Source organism: Pollicipes pollicipes, unplaced genomic scaffold (genome assembly GCF_011947565.3).
Source record: "Pollicipes pollicipes isolate AB1234 unplaced genomic scaffold, Ppol_2.1 Scaffold_7231;HRSCAF=8579_pilon_pilon_pilon, whole genome shotgun sequence".
In the NCBI taxonomy this organism is placed as follows: Eukaryota; Metazoa; Arthropoda; class Thecostraca; order Pollicipedomorpha; family Pollicipedidae; genus Pollicipes; species Pollicipes pollicipes.
The window spans coordinates 8,564,874-8,581,914 of record NW_023597034.1 but is presented as its reverse complement, the minus strand read 5'-3'; the positions used below and the strand labels follow the sequence as shown (position 1 = coordinate 8,581,914).

Genomic DNA, 17,041 nt, shown 5'->3' with positions numbered 1-17,041 from the left:
TTCATATGTTATAATTGACAGTTTTATTGAGTGATTTGTGTGTAAAGAGAAGTTTTCGTCCCGCCAAACTGTGCTGATTGCATTGCACGACGCTTTTTATGGTTGTACACGAACACCATTTCATAGCATGATTTCATTCACGCTACTGACGTGTAGCGAGCAAACCGACGTCCACGCATTGCGATACCAGCTTGTGCTCTGGGCCTCACGCTTGTGGGAGTGTGCCGTCACCGACGCTTCAAATGTTTTGTGTGTTTTCGACTGTGTGACTGAGTTTTCTCATCTTAGTTAATATTTTTGTATCAGGGTTTTAGAGCTTCGTATCCGCCCGACCCCGTGAGTGGCGGTTTCCATTGTCGAATATCAAGGTGTTTGCGGGTGTCAAGTGTCATCGGCTTAAAGCCCCGAGTAGCCCTAGGTAGCCTCTTTGCCCTGTTTTGTACTGAGTTGTGCCACAATAGGAAATGCATTTTTAACAAAACTGATGTCTGTGTTCAAAAATACGTAAGTAACCCGATCGGAAGTGATGACGCATATTTCACGTGCTGGGGACATCAACAGACTGATACCCGCTGTGGCAGCCTGTTTCATTCAGCGTTCAGCAATCATCAACCGCCTTAAAGGGAGTGTTCAACATTTCCGTGGGATTTTGAACTGAAAAAGCCATCTTGAAGGCCTTTTGGTACAGTTCACAGCCCTGGCCTTTTAAGACCTAAACCCGTCTAGTTTCTGAGCTGCGCGCCGGCGAAAATGGCGAGGGTACGTCAAGATCACCTTAGCATGCAAGTAATAACGCTATTCAAATCCTGCCATTCCATAAGCCATACGGCGGTAAAGGTCTACACAATCACAATGGTCGAGCCATTCATATGTGGTGTTTGTGAGCACGATTTCCAGATGCAACGGTCGTCAATTGACTCAATGTAGTGCACGGTACGGTGACGCGATCAAACAGCGTATTGAGGGGTCAATTTACTAAACAGGCATTCCTTGTCTGGAGCGGTCTTTTCTGTTTAAAAGTATGCCAGTAAGGATAAGTGAGCGTGTTTCTTCGCATCTGATGCCTCAGTATCTTCAAATGCTTAACATTCCGTCTTTAACCACATCGGGCGATCCTTTTTAATCGCATCATGCCGCGATCACTCGATTGTTTAACATGCACACATTTTATGTATGCCTTGCGATGGTTTACCACGATGGTGTTAAGTGTCGCTAGGAAGCTATTTAAATATTCGATGCACTTAAAAGTTTCTGTTATTGTTCAGATGGTATTTCACAGCAACAGTATACTCGAGGCTCCAAGGAACAGTAAGACGCCTTCAGTTTATGTCAATAGCAATAGTGAAAGATGCCGTTCTGGCACGAGAGATGCATGAAGAAAATAGAAGACATTGTTTATTCACAATCCGCATGGTTTTGGGAGAAAGTTCGAAAATGGCATTTAGCAGTTTCACCTCTGTTATGTTCGGTTTATTTTAACGTGCACACCGGCTTTTCACGTGCACGTGCTTTTCCATTCTTTGGTTAAACCTCACACTGGACCATATGCGTGCTTTTGCCTGAGTTTCTCTCATTTTTGCTTCGCGCAAATTTGACGAACAACCAGCAGTGCGCACCATGACGAATGAGGGTAAGTTTGAATACATGTTGGTTCTCGAATGTCGCCATAGTGACCAGCGTACTGGTTTTATTATACAGCCGATCGAGATTACGAGAGCCATCGCGCGCCTTTCCTGCCGTCTTTGCATGCTCCTCTTCTTTGTTACATTGCGGTTTGCCGCACGTCGAAGAATCGAAGAAGACTAGTGTAAGACTCCCTGCCTTAAAATGGCCCTGACATCTCATAAGACGTTAAGCTCCAATCATTCATAATCATGTGGGACTCGGTCCGGTGAACCTCCTCGTCAGCCCTAGGTCATCGCCCCTCGCGCAGTCCCCTGACCTAGCAGTCCGCGGCAGGTCGTGCGTGTGGGGACGGCTGTCCCCCGCCGGCATGTCACGGTGCCAGTGGACAGGCGGCCCAGCCCTGCGCATGCGAGCCCAAAGCGCAACAATCGCCTTCGCACCATGCCCACCAACCAGTGGCATTCCCGTGTGCCACCGTGAAGAACAAGACGGACGGCGGTCAGCCGGGGGCAGGCAAGAAGTCTTCGCCATCCAACTAGCAAACTGTTCATCCCGTCGTATCCTGCACGTAAGTTGAGCGCCTGTTGTCATCATCATTTCGACGGAAATCCCCCTGGATCTTCCTAGGCATCCCATCAATAATGGACTAAAGCGGACGTCATCATATCAAAGGATGATATGTATATTAACCCTATACTAATGGTTATAAACTTGTATTGTGTTAACGATCATTACATTCACAACATATCCAAGGTGCTTGAGCAATACGCAATGACAGGCTAAACAGATATGGTTCCTTGGCTATCCTGAGCCGTCGCCGCGGTGGCGGTCTGACATCCGCTGTAGTGCCGGCCGAACCGCCGCCGCAGTGTCCTCTGACTCCCGCTGTGGTGCCTGCCGAACCCGACGCCGCAGTGTCCCCTGACTCCCGCTGTAGTGCCGGCCGAACCCGCCGCCGCAGTGTCCTCTGACTCCCGCTGTAGTGCCGGCCGAACCCGCCACCGCAGTGTCCTCTGACTCCCGCTGTGGTGCCTGCCGAACCCGCCGCCGCAGTGTCCTCTGACTCCCGCTGTAGTGCCTGCCGAACCTGCCGCCGCAGTATCCTCTGACTCCCGCCGTAGTGCCTGCCGAACCCGACGCCGCAGTGTCCTCTGACTCCCGCTGTAGTGCCTGCCGAACCCGACACCGCAGTGTCCTCGGACTCCGCTGTGGGCTGTGGTGCCTGCCGAACCCGACACCGCAGTGTCCTCAGACTCCCACTGTGATACCATCCGGACCGGTTGACTCCCGCTGTGATGCCGGCCGAACCCGCCGCCGCAGTGTCCTCTGACTCCCGCTGTGGTGCCTGCCGAACCCGACGCCGCAGTGTCCTCTGACTCCCGCTGTAGTGCCTGCCGAACCCGACGCCGCAGTGTCCTCTGACTCCCGCTGTGGTGCCTGCCGAACCCGACGCCGCAGTGTCCTCTGACTCCCGCTGTGGTGCCGGCCGAACCCGCCGCCGCAGTGTCCTCTGACTCCCGCTGTGGTGCCGGCCGAACCCGCCGCCGCAGTGTCCTCTGACTCCCGCTGTAGTGCCTGCCGAACCCGACGCCGCAGTGTCCTCTGACTCCCGCTGTGGTGCCTGCCGAACCCGACGCCGCAGTGTCCTCTGACTCCCGCTGTAGTGCCTGCCGAACCCGACGCCGCAGTGTCCTCTGACTCCCGCTGTGGTGCCTGCCGAACCCGACGCCGCAGTGTCCTCTGACTCTCGCTGTGGTGCCGGCCGAACTCGCTGCCGCAGTGTCCGCAGTGTCCTGCTGTGGTGCCTGCCGAACCCGAGGCCGCAGTGTACTCTGACTCCCGCTGTGGTACCGGTCGAACCGGCTGACTCCCGCTGTGGGCCGAGTTAACACCCGCTGTGGTGCCGGCCGAACCCGCTGCCACAGTATCCTGGCTCCCGCTGTGGGCCGACCTGACCCCCGCTATTGTGCCGGTAGGACCGGCTGCCACATTATCCCAGCCCCTGTCGTGGTGCCGGTCACACCGGGCGCTTCCTCGGGCGCCCGCCATCCGCATGTGTTTGCAAGGCGGGCTCCTCCTCCGCTGCCGCAGGAGAAGGAGATTATGGCCAGGATGGTGGCACATGACTATGGCCGCCAGTGGCTGGCAGAGCGTGACGCCTGGCACCAGCTGCACGCCACATCGGACGATCACCTGCGCGAGCGCATGCTGGAGCGCTGCCGCGACACCGAGGCACGGTGGGTGGGAGGGGACAGGAGGCGCGCACCGCGGCTGGCGGCCGGTCCCAGTGCGCTGCCAGCAGCGCTGAGTCGATGCTATCTCCACTTCCAGCTGTGTGGCGGTTCCTGAAATTGGGGTGGCCGGACGAGGTTCTAAGGGCAGACCATAAACTACGTCACACGTGTTGGATATTTCACAACCTCTCCCCTGGTAACGCACTGGTTGTGCTGGCGAACCCTCCCTCACCCTGGTTACGCTGCGTAAGGCACAACGTCGCCAAATTCACGTCCGTTTAACCCCTAATTGAGCAAGAGATATGAATCCATAACGGCGCTTCCTTTATCACGAGAGGAAGCCAACTATGCATATCTTCTAAGCTTTATGTTGTTTTTTTAAAGATTTTAACACGATTTGCGACTCCACCTGAGCATGACTTTATATTGTCTAAAACCTTCCCTCTCTCCCTTGTCACGCTCCCGCTACGCCCAAATCCTCCCCTTCTCGTCCACGCGTAATATAATCTATTAATGACTCCTAAGACTCTCAGACGCAAACCTAAACATCGCGAGTAGAGAACCTGTGAGTTTCGTCTCCAGTTAGGACGAAGATAATTCCCATGATGAGTAAAAGGTGATCTGATCAAAAGGTTTCTTTGCGTAACTTCCGCGGAATTGAAAACTGGTAAACAACTTGACCGGAACTTCTGCATAAGGACCGGCTGTCTTGCTTTTTGCCATGTTACCTGATGCGTGGTGCTTTGCCAAATCCAGCTGACAACATCATCACTGGTTCGGTAAGTGTTGTCCGAAGTCAAGTCATGTTGATGCACGATATCTATGTATTTCCCGACCCATTTCAACCACACTATTTTTCATCAGGCTTGTGGTGTACTCACGACAACTCGGGCAATCAGAAATCCGTAGAAACGGGCAAACGGGCTTCCCATGGCGGCATGTTACTCGAGCACAGACTACAGGACAACCTGCACAGCCCGTTATTAGGGCTGATGACTTTCGAGGTCACTTTGACGAGACGAGCAGCTGTCCCCAAAATATCAGTGCCGGATCCTTTATGCTGTTCAGGATATGAGGCTACTGGTTATCGTGTGGTCATTACTGAGGGAATTGCGGAGATGATACCGAGTTTGAAGCGTGGGGCTACTTCGGGGACGGGCCTGGTCACCACAGAGCGTTTGCTTCACGGTCAGCCTCGCAGCGGTGTCTGTGCTAAAGCCGTTTTGACACAGAACCGTGGTACCGCGCCGTTGAAAACGCGGGTCTGAATCCAAATGAGTTTGATAACTATAGGTTCACTAGTTCCTGGTTCCGTCTCATTCATTTAAGCCATTTCAGGATTGCTGGAGATACTGCTGGTCAGCGAGCTTGCTAGGACCCTTTTCTCGCCAGAACTCGCGATTCGCATTTGTTCAGCAACGTAGTAACGTGGGACGACTCCAGGATCACTTCTGGCTCTCGAGACCACCCAATGCAACGTCAGACGCAGTTCGTCAGCGTTTGCGACCAATGTAGACTCCAAGGGATCTCATCTGACAAGAAGGATCCTCTACTATTAGCCGAAGTCTTGGATGATCGCTCGTGGTATCTGCTGGCAACTTAGTATCGCCACCTAAATACGTGCGTGATGTTTGGCTAACGTTGTTCGTGGAAGTGCAGCATCCTCCGTGTCACGAGGCAGGAAGCGATTTGATGTCAAACCCCAGCAAATGTGACCCTGCACCGCCTCGTGTAGGGTGGTGCCATCTGTCCCACCAGCCGGAATCAAAACAATTCCTGGTCAGGTAATGCTTGGTCCTCTGTTTTTAAGATGCCACAAAGCATGCCTGGAACAGACGTAAAAAAAACGGCAGGTGGCAATTTCAACTGATATAGCAGCCACAACATCAAACTCAGTTTTTATAGACGCAGCGTGAAAACTTACAAGAAAAGTCTTTTGTGACCGTTGGTAGCATAGACCCTAGATGTGGCCGTCGGTAGCATAGACACACCACTTGATGTGTGTCCCACCGAGCGAAGACGGTGTGGTGGACGCCCTGTGGCTCCTCCTGGGCGAGCGCTGTGATAAATCCCGCCGCCTACGTTTTGGAAGATTTGATCCGAACCTTTTTGACTGGATGAATTTCTGGGATCAGACTTCACACTACGTAGTGCTTGTCGTTGGGCTGCCGACCCCTGTCATCCGATCGTACCATTCTACGTCAACAACAGACTTAAGTGGCCCAAGTTAAACGTGCCGCAATACTTCGAACGGTCTGTTCTGCCCGCTGACGTCGCCTGACCTTTAGCGCGGCCGTGGCCACCGGCCGCAGACCATACCTGTCAAGGGCTAAAGCGGGCGTTTAAGGTGACTCGAAACAACAACGCCACGAACGGGTGGATCGGAAGGCAGGCGCTCTAACCAGCTAAGCTGTCGGGACAGACCGGCTATAGGGACCTTTGAGGCTAATAACCTTTTAATTTGTATCATTCAGTGTTTGTTTCGTGCTTTCCGGTCGTGTAATACTTTGTCGCTCTGCCGCGTTGTGCCTAAGTGTGATGCAGCACTAATTACAGTGATGATGATAATTGTGACCGGCGCCAGACAGAAATAGCACAATGTGATAATTTATTAACAAGTCAGTTTGCTCCCACGCGGCCGACAACGGATGGAGAGCGTGTCTTACATTACGAATAGCGTAGTTCGTACGGTTCATGGCACTGGCACACGCGTAGTACGTGCAGACATACCTGGCAATATAACACCCTGCATGTGTAGTTATTGCTATGAGGGCTCCTGAAATGTTAAAAGAAAACATGCCACGTCATTCAGACGTCTACGCTCCAGCTAAGAGTCTACAGAGCGTCACGCTGACTAGAAAATTAATGTTGCGCTTCAAATGAACCAAACGTCATTATTCATGTTATGCTCATTATCACCATCGTCATCATCATCTTCGTCATGTTTGTTGAACAACATATGTAATGAAATGTGAACGCAAGTCAGAAAGCCGCAAAAGCAAACGCTCAAATCGAGACTCCTTGTCGGAGACAGACGGAAAGACATGTTTAACTGTCACCGCCGCCACTGTACAGCTCGCTCATCTACTTCATTCGGTCAGATGACCAGTCATCACACACCTCATAGAGTATGTCACGTTTTTATGGTATGGTGAGAGAATCATTGACGACACTTGGATCGAATAATCGTCTAGCAATGAGTAAGAAATCTTGGACATGGACCGTCCCTGAGATTTGCGCCATACAAAAGAGATTGTAGCTGATACGAAGGTAAATTGTGTCTGAAATAGATGTGCAACATTTGAGATGCGTTATCAAACAGATCGTTTCGTTGCTCTATGCATTTTGGGTATGAGAGAACGACGCGACGAATGTTTTCAGTTTGGTAACCACACGGACACGCCGGTGCGCCAAACGGACCATATACCCTCGCGATTTTCTTGCTCAGCTGTAGCATCACCCGCTGGATTGTTGTGCGCATGTTTTTAACACCAATTCTAATACTGTGCTTCAACCTTACGAGCATATTTTCCCATGCGGTCTCCGAACAGTTACGGGTCTGAAAGAGGTGGATTTGAAAAATGTGATGCCGGTATGTCGTCATATTCCTTGAAGATGCCGTCTTAACGACTTGCCGTGCGGTGCTGGGGTTTGAGTCTCTAACTGACCCGGAATTTCCAGGGAGGCAGTAATGGCCTCTTTCCTTTCGGGTGTTTTTTTTTTTTGGTTGCGTCAGATTGAATACCGCAGGATCTTCGCCAGAAACTCAACCAAGGGGACTGTTCCACATTTGTATATCGTTTTGAACTGAGATAGCGATGTTCAAGATGATTTCCTGTAGTTCACAGCTACGTCCTGCCCAAGACTTCAACTCCTTACGTTGTTTAGCTGCACGCACTCGAACTTGTGTAGGCATTTCATGCCGCCCTATTTACAAACGCCCAGATATACAGGACGCCATAGAATCGCCACAAATTCGCCCCATCGATGAACATATAGCGTTATAGGTCAAGAAAAAATAATGTTTGAGTTATTCGCACCTGGAGTATGCCAGCCTGAATTGCCACATCAACGGATACCGCTTGGCTTGCAACCATTTGTAAGCGTTTCACGTAACTTTTGCATACAAACCACGTTTTGTGATGCATAACACAGGCATTTGGGCGGTTGTTCTTGTTAAAGCAAGAAGTGAAGCTGAAAATCGAATAACTTTAGATAGTGCCGTAACCAGGCATTCGAAGGCAAGAAGAAAGAAATCATTACGGACAAAAGTACAAGAACGCCACGAGAAAGAGCCAAAACCGCATACATAACGATATTTCGTTCGGTTCACACGCATCAGTTACAAGCCACCTATCGGAAAGTTGAAGTACTACAAGTCGGTCAGCCCGTTTCTCTGCAGTGGCAATTGTCAAACGGCTAATCTGACAGCGATATGAACGCCACAATAACATTATATGAGGCATTGACGGACATCTTTACTAAAAAAGGATTTCATTTAGTCTAGAACGGTCTTTTGCACTTAAAATCACACTAATAGTTGCAAGTGAGCTTTTTCCATGATTTCTGATGCTTTCCTCAACATCAACTGTGGAATGCTCCTGTTAGGCCCATGCGATTGACCAAGACGTGCATGCATGCATTAACATGCCTGCATGCACGTTAATGCCTAAGATGGTAATTAATGCCTGAATGATTTTAATATAAATGCCTAAATCATTTTAGACATCAATGATGATCAATGCTCAAAATGAATAAATGATGACACATTTAACCTTGATAAGCCCTTTCGCATACGTAAGTACCGTTCAGTTTCGTCCTAATGTTCGACACTTTTCGGAGCATGGGTGATCTTTAGTAGTTGCCGTTATGTCCTTCGAAGGCCCGTCCGGAACCCTGACAAAGGTTACCGGGGCTATTCTCGGGCCTGAGTCTGCTCACATCAGCAAGTCAGTGACACAGGGGCAGATCATTCACGCGGCGCACTTTGACAAGTTAGACACCAACGACATCACGGATTGAATCCCTCATTGAACCCTGAAGTCACGAAATAGTATTTAGAATCCTATCCGAACACGACAGGTGCCATCAATTCTGCGTAACGCTCGAGACTAATAAAATGTGTTTTGAGGACATGCTAAAAGAGAGTCAGACATCAGCGAACGCTGGTGGTAAGGTTTAGCGGTTGGGCAGTATCGGACGTGCGAAAAGATAAGTAGAGAAAGGTATGAGAGGACTATCCGGGGAAGATTGTGGCGAAGGTAAAATGGGCCAGCTAGGACCCCACAACACTTCCGGGTCAGGGTGCGCATCTCAGCGTCCCCAGCATTGCACCGGTCAAAGCTAACACCGAGGTTCCTGGCCTCCGAGTAAGGAGCGGTGGAGGATACCCGGAATTTTACGTTGTGAGGAGCGATCCCCTGTAGATTGTGACAAGTCCCGAAATAGGTCGGATGTTCCTTTGTTGGCATAAAGTTCGTTGTAATAGCAACCACTTGAAGTGACTCATTACGTTTCTAAGCTGGCAACGCGTCTGCACAATTTAGTGTTTTAGCAATTTTGAGCTAAAAATTTTCGACTAGAAACCAGTGCCTGCGCATCGACCTTTTGTATTACAAAGGCGTCAGTGGCATGCAGGCTCGGGTCGTTCGCAAAGCGTCGAAGTAGAGGCTCTCTCGAGGGCATCTGAAAAATTTCTGAGCTTTTGGAAGCGGGACCGAAGACTGACAGCTGACCGGTATGTGATGACGAAGAAAACCAGACCCTCGATTTGGTCAGAAAGATACAGTTTAAGCTATGCGTTTTTGTTCCACTGCAGCTGCAGCCTGAAAAGTAATTCAGTAATGATTTGGCGCTTACGTCTCATCGACTTCCGGGGCCATTTCGAAACGGATTCATTTATTACGTATTATATGGGATACAGTAGTGGGGTGGGTAGGGGCTCGAGGTCAGGGCCGATAGGTCCAGAGGTGAACGACCTTAACACTATACCACCACGCCCTGGGAAATAATTTGGAATGATCGACTTCCCGGAAACCTTTGCTAAGATCTATCAAGCAGAGAACACAAATTTTGCTCTCATCCACTGAGGACACAGGGCCGTGAGCTGGGCGGTTTCAATAGGACAGCGATGTCTGGAGCGACATTGAGAAAAAGCAGGGAGATGGTTTGTGCACAAAGGAGGTAGAAGGTGGTACTGCACAACCCTCAATACGGTTTTTGCTCTGACGGGAAGGATAGAGACTGGACGAAAGTCTAGGATTGTCTACAATATCAAATCAACACTTCGGTTGGGTTATGATAAATGCTGCACGCATCTCGTTTTCCACGGTCCGTACAAGATTGACAAAGACTCATGATGGCATTCCGATCTTCACGGAAGCCTCTCAATGCCACAATGCCAAAATCGTAACATATTTTGAAGCGTCTCACTCCACTTGGCAACGGCCATGATCTGTCAAAACGCTGTCGCGCTATTATGCATGGCTAATTAATGGTAGTTGTAAACATAATGGTGACTTCGGCTTGGTATCACGTTTGCCTTATATGATATATACCTACTGACATTCTGTAAGGCATGACGTGACATCATGTTCTTTTGTAGATATGTGGACAGCCAGAAATGTTACCGTAACCTGAAGGAAGAAATCGCCAGGGGACGCCTGGCCGGATCAAAGAACAAGTACGTCTCGTGGCATTCCGTTCTCCACGAGGATGTTTTGCATACTGCCCTCAATTAATTAGCATTCAAGAATCTTTATCACAGTGATTTGAAATGAACGCAAGGATCGCGATGAACATCAAATGCCCGTCGAAGGCTAACTGAAGTCCAGCATGTAGTTAACATTACAAATGCACTGAATATATCTAAGGGTAGCTTGAAAAAATATAGCGCTATATGATGTATTTGCCCAATCTAATCAACGGTCACCTGACACGTGCCCGGGTGGCCAGTTGATACCCTTCGCTCGGGTGGGGGGGGGGATAGGGGAGAGTGATTGGACCTCTGAGATCTCAACATTTAAAGAGAGCTAGAGACACCAAAATCAAGGGATGGGTTGACCTGTATGTGAACGCACTTGTATCAAGTTTTGAGGTTCCTACGTCTGATGTTTAGTTCAAATAATATCACACAAGGTTAAAAGTCGAGATTAGTGTCCAATGTACCCCAGATGTCCTCATCCAACAGCCATGGACATAAGTACCCGTGCGAAGCAAAACGACACTAGTGTTCATTTAAGGACAGTGACATCGTTTGACGTAAGAAGATCACGGTGACTAAAATCCTGCAGGATTGGTTTGATTTTTGCGTTTGAATAAGCGTCGAGGATTGTGCTAGATGGTATGTTCCAAAAGACAGAATGCTGATCTGTGTTATTTTAGGTCCTGACCTTTTCTGAGCGTTGAGAAGTCCATGTAAGATGTCCGTTGCGGCTTCTGATATCAATGGGTTCGAAATGAGTATCAGGAACTACCGCATGTAGCAAGCTATCGAGTTCAAAAGCTGATTAGTTTTCGCATTCGTCTAATCCTCATACCGTACCCCAGGTCCATTGTTTTTTTGTAATCCTAAATTTTATTGTTTTGCCCAAGAAACTTTCAGGGGTGCATGGCTTCGTCTAGCACTCTGATTGTCGCACCAGATTGGACGAATCCTAGGCTAACTTCGTTGACAGCCACAGCCTGACTTTGATCTCCCGTAAGTCAGTGACCGTACAAGGTACATCCAACTTGCTGATATCAAAGGATTTGCTGTTCCATTACCTCCAGCTTTGCAAAATTTGGCACGTCTGTGTAGCGTAGCTCCTTAATTATCTAATATTTGAAGGAAGTCAAATTGACCCTCATTTGAGGGCGTATTAAGGCTTCTTAACACGAGGTCGGGTGGGTGTCAAATTGACTCCCTAAAGGTTTTTCCAGAATTGTTTTCGAGCGACGCGGCGCACCCGCGCCAAATTTTGCATAACTATCGACAATTAAATGGCGGATCGTTTGGTGTTAAACATTTAGATGCACCTTGTAAGGTCGCGGACCTATGACAGGTCAAAATCAGGCCATGGTTTCAGCGAGGTCAATTTGTAGGGAATCGTTTAATCAGATGCAACAACGGAGTGCTAAACAAAGCCATATATCCCTGAGATGCTTTCTTTGGCAACACAACAATTGAATGAGAAGGTAAAATTGACCTGAGGTCACTTAGAAAGGTTGGACTAAGGTCAAAACCAACATGCTTTCTTACCGTGGGGCTTGCTGTGTGGGGTAGTTTCCGCTGCTCACTTTGAATTTATTGATTGCATGAACCGTATTCTACATCTTCCATGGACTTTTAGGGGTCAGAATAGGTCATTGACCTAAAACGACCCAGGTAGACGTTTTATTTTTTAGGAACATACTGCATAGCGTAATCTTCGTCGCTTTTTCGAATGCAAAACTCGGAACAGTGTTGTATGATTTAGGTCACCATGACTCTCAAAAGGTAAAAAAAAGGTCACTGACCTTGAATGAGGATGTGGTCTTTTGCTAAGAAACAGTTATCTAAGTTCTAGGGGCACTTCAGAGACCAACCCGGAATTATATTTTTATGCATTATTTGAAACATGTCCTGACCCAGGAATCTCAAAATTCGACATAAGTGAGTTCACGTACAGGTCACCACACCCTGTAAATTTGGTGTCTCTAGCTCTCTTAGTTCCCGAGATCCCAGTGGGGTCAAATTAACCCCCTCCCGAGCGAAGGGTATCCAGCCGGCCACCCGAGCGCGTCTTAACGCTCTTGTATTCATTAAACACCCTTTTAAACCCTAATTGTGGTGTCACGTCCAGCAAACGTAAACGAAGCCAAAATTGTACGCTCCAAACAGCTAACCTTACTTTATTCACCCAGAAACAAATGCGCCACTAAATATCTCGAGCATGCTGTCATCGATGATGGTGTAGACAGAAATGAATTTCATTTCACAGGTACCGGCACATTCAAGGGGCCCTCAACACTCACTGGAATCCGTATCCGCCTACCAAGGGCTGGCGATGCTGAGGTGTCCAGCCTCGTGCGGTCCGGGCAGCGCCCCGGTGAGTCATGCGGAGGGAGTGAGACCAGCGGCCTCGTGACCTGTGGAGGGGACCCACCCCCGTGAAGCTGACGACTGCGAGAGAGACATCGACCTCGTGACCTGAGGAGGGGGCCCACTCCCGTGAAGCTGGCGACTGCGAGAGAGAGACATCGACCTCGTGACCTGAGGAGGAGGCCCACTCCCGTGAAGCTGACGACTGCGAGAGAGACATCGACCTCGTGACCTGAGGAGGGGGCCCACGCCCGTGAAGCTGGCGACTACGAGAGAGACATCGACCTCGTGACCTGAGGAGGGGGCCCACTCCCGTGAAGCTGACGACTGCGAGAGAGACATCGACCTCGTGACCTGAGGAGGGGGCCCACGCCCGTGAAGCTGGCGACTACGAGAGAGACGTAGGGCTCTGTGGGTCTTTCCAAGGATGACAGACGCCACCAGCGAACGGACTAGCGATTTCTGCGAGCATTGGCGCCGTGCAGTTCCTTTAATTTGGACGGGCCGCTATTCTTGACATTTGTTTTAAGTATTCACTCACAGACGTCTTGGCCAAACATTTCGGTTTCCCCAGGCCAGTACCAGCCCGTTTGATAAGTGCTGCGAGTCGTGGCCACATGTGTAACGAGGCGGCTCGCCCAGTTTGAGAGCTCCCGTACCAGCCAGTGCATGCTTTGTTGACGGTCAGCGGCGGGGGGGGGGGGGGGGGGCACCGGCATATTTCCATGGAATTCGGCAGAGGAGGACGAATATGGTGTCGCGCACAGCCCATGAGAGAGATAGATATTATAGAGAGGAATGGGGAGGAAAGAGCGGGAGAGTGGGAGAAACATAACGTAGCACAAAGATTCCCGCGATGCGTTGAAACAATCATGTTCCATGGTGCTCTTACTGTGCGAATAACACAAATGTGTTGCTGCTGGGTTACTCTACACTGACATATCAAGGCACGGACGTTGTGTCGGGCAATCTTTCGCAAACAGTGCCAGATGCATATGGTGCTCATCGCAACTGTCTTTTGTCGGAGATACGAAACTAGGCTTTTTTGGAGCGATTGTAATCGGGGCATCATTCCTCTCATACTCAAACTTGTGTCGTAGATCAAGTGGCCTATGCGCATGACACCAATTGATCTGTTACGTTTTGTAGTTTCTCCGGGAAAACTAACAAACAGAGAGACAATCATGCATCGTAAAAAAACAAGTACATTGGCCACGTGGTTCGTGGGCTGACGGGTTTTTGCAGCCCTCAAAGGTATATGCATAGCAATATTTAACGTATTGGTTGACATCGATTACGGGACCATCAATCTCGGTGAACTGACCTTGCCTGGCGCCCGCGTGTCTGTTTATATGCATGCGGCTGTTCTATCAATGCTGAATTTGCACGTGTCGAAGCTCTTTGAGGACGAAAGGAGAAAAAACAAAATCATTCGATGGCGTAGCTGGAATGCCGGCTCGTTGGTACAATCATTCATCGCCCCATCGGGCCAATGGTGCGAAATATTTGACATGATACTTTGGTGTTGCGTGGATTCGACCTCTAGATGTTCTTTTACGTATTGGTATATCTGCACTGGAGTGCTTCAGTTTGGGAAATAAGGAAATAAGAAGCCAGCCGACGGAACAGATGAGGATGATATAGCAATTGAATATGTGATCAATATGATGATCGTTGTAACCGATGGTAACTGATATTAGGTATATCAGTCAGTATATACCGGTATATCACTATTGATAACGCTATGAATGAATAATATATATATATATATATATATATATATATATATATATATATATCTTTGTTTATTTATTTGATTGATCGATTGATTAAACGGTATTGAACTCATGCCATGATGTAACGTAATTGAACTGATGTAAGGATTTTCAAGATCACTCCCCGAAGTTCGCAGCCATGTCCTTTAAAAGGAAATGTTTCATATGTGAGCACATTAAGTCAGGCATCAGATAAGCTCAGTTCTAACTATTGGCATGATTCTAAGTGTAAACACTGCTATAGACATCAAAGCTCCACTATTCAGTAAATATGATCCTCGATACGTCATCGTTCTGCTGCATCGTGGGACGCTTTATGACGTCAGATGGTCTGCCAAAGTGGTCGTGCAAACTTGCTGTTGTAGCGGACGAGCTAACTCACTTGCAGTACTTCATCTTCTCGAGAGGTGCCGTGCCATCGGTGCGTTGTTGGTAGGACCAGGTTTTATATTGTTCGCTCGCATTCACATGCTCGGTTAAGATACTTTTAAGATATCAGATTTCCAGCCTTGTTTCCGTCATCACTGGTATCGCCGTCCAACTTCCTACATTATGCAGTACAAAACTACGTGATTTGCGATCGAAACTTGAACTGCATGCAAAACATTGCTGTATGGTCAGTTGGCCTCTGCTGGTATCCGAAATGGTACTGATTTACGCCAGACGCGAATGGCTCAACGATGATATCCAGCTGAGCCTTCAGTGTCGCATGGCCAAGAGGATCACAGGATTTACTTTACGTTTCCATGGCGTCATGCACGCCTGAGTGACCTCGTAATATTTTGCAACGAAATAGTCTGGCACAAGTTCGCGGGCGTCGTGCTTAGAGACCAGAAGATTTTAAGTTTTAGGAACGGCAGGGTCGTGAAGTGCACTGATTGATCTTCAAAGTGGCTATCTCAGTTCAGAACCCCATAAAGATATGGAATACTCCCTTTAATACCACCACCGTCACCTTGTAACGCGTATGATTACCACCAGTGAGCCACACACCGTCCGCTACAGTAGCAACTCTGACAAGGCCAGTCTGGCGGCGACTCTGATGCCATTTGGAGCAGTATTTTGCTCTCGAAAGCATATCAACTAGGTAAAAATAAGCTTTTTCCACTATGCCTGATGCTTGTCTGAGTATCCCTAAAAGTGAATGGTTCTTTTAATCTATTTCAGCACTAATTAGTTCTTTCGAACGCATTAGCACGGTATGGCCAAGGCTAACTCCTTCGGCTATAAGGGACCACCTCAGAATTGTTGGACGAAGGAGTGTGGATATGCGTGGCAATGCTGCATGCACCTCGGAGCTTTCCACCGAGAACGTGACCTGCACGGGGTATGCCAGATTCTTTATTTGGGGTGTGGTTTGTTTAGGGTGTCCTTTTGGCATGCCGGTACCCTGCGGTATGCAGGATGAAGTGAAAATAAGAAGAAATGGCTGAGTGCTGAGCGTGTTACAACCGTGATGCTTTTGATAGCACCATCTATCTGCTTGCAGAATATGCTTGCTCAGGCCAGATCATCCGTCCCACATCACTCTCCTATCCCAGGCTTCCTTCCCCCGTTCCCCTGCCAGCGGCACTCAAGCTGTTTGGGTGCGACGGAATCCCGATCCGATCAGACACACAATGTTGATTAGAAAAAAACTGCACTAATTAGTGCGAACGTAATGGGCACGGTTAAAACAAAATAGCTGAACGCTCTGTTGAAAATGATCATTTCAGTATTTACATGAAAGGTCGCATATATCTCTGCTTATCTACTACCGAAGGGAGCCCCTGCACCCCTCGCGTGGTTACCCTTCCCTGCCAGGTGAGACGCATCACACTGTGGAAAGTTGGTGCAGCAAAGCCGCGAGCGACTTTCAATGACGCAATGTAAAAATTAAGCCGTAATCAATGAAAGTTGGTGCAACTCCACAACACTTGCCATGCTACACTCTCCAGTCATGCTATCAAGACTGCAGCGCTCCCATCTGACCCTACGATGTGTTCTCAGGTCCTGTGGCAAAGCCAGAAGACCGGTATCAAGCCAGATCCCCGTGCACCGAACGGATCACGTAGTCCAAACGAGGGCAGCCTGTAACGTGCTCCCTTGGCCAGTCAAATCTTGTGGATGATCGGGAAAACAAATAAACACCAGACGTCGTTTTCGACTAATTTCTTGAGCCCAGACTGATACCCGTCGTTCCGCCGTTCTGGAGAACCGCAAACACGCAGCAGAAGATTTGCATTGAAGTTCAGTGACCTCCCTGACGCTATCCTCACAGATGCCCTCCGTGACAACAGCCTGTCCTTTTTCGTATCATTTCCAGGGTAGACTTACATGCAGTGAAGGTATGTCCATCCTCCACT

The 17,041-nt window shown here is 48.9% G+C and overlaps 1 long non-coding RNA gene across 1 annotated transcript; it reads left to right on the top strand.

The window, feature by feature from the left end:
* Positions 1-3,735: 3,735 nt before the first annotated feature.
* Positions 3,736-16,840, top strand: LOC119109079 (uncharacterized). Its single transcript, XR_005095388.1, has 4 exons — positions 3,736-3,863; positions 10,465-10,542; positions 12,821-12,928; positions 16,686-16,840. It is a non-coding gene; the product is annotated as an uncharacterized LOC119109079 (long non-coding RNA).
* The last annotated feature ends 201 nt before the right edge of the window (positions 16,841-17,041 follow it).